At 45.6% G+C, this 2,593-nt stretch overlaps 1 pseudogene; it reads left to right on the top strand.

The window, feature by feature from the left end:
• The first annotated feature begins 1,861 nt into the window (after positions 1-1,861).
• LOC101561127 lies at positions 1,862-2,579 on the top strand (annotated as a pseudogene).
• The last annotated feature ends 14 nt before the right edge of the window (positions 2,580-2,593 follow it).

Genomic DNA, 2,593 nt, shown 5'->3' with positions numbered 1-2,593 from the left:
ATTGAATGTGCCACTGGGGGTTGTGACACAGATGTCTCCACAATGTTCCAATCCAAAGAGAGCTCAAGACAAGAAACCCCATGGCCTAGGTCTGAGTTCTGTTTCTCCTATTTACAATCTGTATTAAGCCAAATAACTCAATTTATGTCCTTTTACATGTGTCAATATTTTATAATGTTAATAATCTTAGTTTTAATAATTAGTACTATTACTAATTGCATCAGTATGCAATTTAAATTTGGCCAAGGTGGAAATCAGATTGTTTTCTTTTGTTCCGGTTTTTAAAAATCAAAGATGTGGGAGGGTCAGATAGCTCAGATATCTCACTAAGCACCTGCTTTCGCAAGCTCAGGAACCAGGGCTCAATCCCTGGTCCAACATGCTACACAGGTCTGGCCCCTGGGGCATGCTGAGCTGGCGACCCTAGTCCAGGCTTGGTGGTACATGCCTGTAATTCCAGAGCTGGGAGGCTGAAAACAGGAGGATCACTATGTGTGTGAGCTGTGTAGTGAGACCCAATACATAAATGAAAAAAAAAAATCAAAGATGTAACTCTAAATCCTGACTTTTTGATATTTTACATGAGTTTTAGAGGCCAGGTGAAAGAAAATTTCCTTTACTTCTCCACCTAATAACTGGCCGTTTTCTGACCATGATCCCCCAAATCCCAAAGCTCTAGCAGAAAGATTATATTTAGATTTACTCACTCTGTAATATTCTGACTCATTACACTTTTTCTTTTCTCTAATTAACACTCTTAAACTGTTCTGGGTAGGTAGAGGCAGGATCTGGCATAACACATGGCCACGTGGAGCAGCCTGGACATAACTGAAGGGGAAACAATCTGGTGTGGTAGAAAGAATATGATCAACTGGGCGAAGGTCAAATTCAGGTAAGCGGAGTGTATGGTGTTGGGCTGACTATGATTGGCATGAAGTCACAAGTGTCACTTTCCTGCCACTTGTCAGTGGCAGTGGCAGGTAGCTGACTTTAGACAGGAAATGGCTCAGCCCTCTGAAGAAAAGAGCAAGTAGAGTTCAGGTCCCCTGAGAGCTGATGAGAGGTGCATACTGTCCCATTTTTACAGCCAACAGAGCCACAGGTTCTTCCAGTTGCTGATGAGGAGAAAGCAAGAAGGGGGCAAAAGCTATTCATCAGACATGGGCACAATACAAAGAAGGTCACTGGCAAAATGGGCTGGATGTAAGCATGGGACCCTCTATTGCTGGGTCTCTTGTCAAGGCCATTGCTGGGGGAAGAAAAGCAGCAGGACCAGACCCATGAATGCAGGCCACATTCTCAGAAAGATGAAGAGAAGCTGCAAAGACTGACTGACCTTTGGCAACACAGCTCACCCAATTCAGTCTATTCCCCCGAATTCAACAGTACCGGCAATCTTTAAGAATCCTGCAGGATTAAAGTTCCTGCTGAGGCAGACACAGGGGCTGGGGAGTTCCATCCCAGGCCTGCCATGCCACCCCCACCCCCGGGTCAAGCTGAGACACCATTGAGACTGTGCATGGTGGTGCATGCCTGTAATCCCAGCACTTGGGAGGCTGAAAAACAAGAAGGATCATTATAAGTCCGATCTGTGTAGTGAGACCCTGTAGACACTGTACTAAATACATTTAAAAAAAAAAAAAAAAGAAGAAGAAGCCAGTAGGATGAGCAGATCTGTGTCCCACCTAATGGCCAATGAGGAAAATAGAGACCTTTCAAAGAGGCATTTCCTGTGATTTGTTTTAGGAAAAAGAATTCCAGAACTTCCCTCTGTAGCTAATTCTACTGTTTATTCTTCACTCTTATTTGTGTCTGTCTTAAAGTTCTCAACTGTGATTAAAATTGGGTCAAGTGGGGGACCTCCTTGGGTGACTTGTTTTAGGGAAGTGACACCATGGCGTCGGGCTGCAAGATTGGCCCGTCCATCCTGAACAGCGACCTGGCCAACTTAGGGGCCGAGTGTCTCCGGATGCTAGACCGGGGCCGATTATCTGCACCTGGATGTAATGGATGGGCATTTTGTTCCCAACATCACCTTTGGTCACCCTGTGGTAGAAAGCCTCCCAAAGCAGCTAGGCCAGGACCCTTTCTTTGACATGCACATGATGGTGGCCAGATCAGAACAGTGGGTGAAGCCAATGGCTGTAGCAGGAGCCAATCAGTATACCTTTCATCTTGAGGCTATGGACAACCCAGGGGCTTTGATCAAAAATATCCGAGAGAATGGGATGAAGGTTGGCCTTGCCATCAAACCAGGAACTACAGTTGAGTATTTGGCATCATGGGCTAATCAAATTGATATGGTCTTGGTCATGACAGTAGAACCTGGGTTCGGAGGACAGAAATTCATGGAGGACATGATGCCAAAAGTCCACTGGTTGAGAACCCAGTTTCCATCTCTGGACATAGAGGTCGATGGTGGTGTAGGTCCTGACACTGTCCACAAATGTGCAGAGGCGGGAGCTAACATGATTGTGTCCGGCAGCGCCATTATGAGGAGTGAAGATCCCAGATCTGTGATCAACTTGCTCAGAAATGTTTGCTCAGAAGCTGCTCAGAAATGCTCCCTTGATCGATGAAACCACAAGAAACC

Source organism: Octodon degus, unplaced genomic scaffold, assembly GCF_000260255.1.
Source record: "Octodon degus isolate 3935 unplaced genomic scaffold, OctDeg1.0 scaffold00053, whole genome shotgun sequence".
Taxonomy (NCBI): domain Eukaryota; kingdom Metazoa; phylum Chordata; class Mammalia; order Rodentia; family Octodontidae; genus Octodon; species Octodon degus.
The sequence above is the reverse complement of the archived record's forward strand: the minus strand, read 5'-3'. Positions and strand labels throughout refer to the sequence as shown.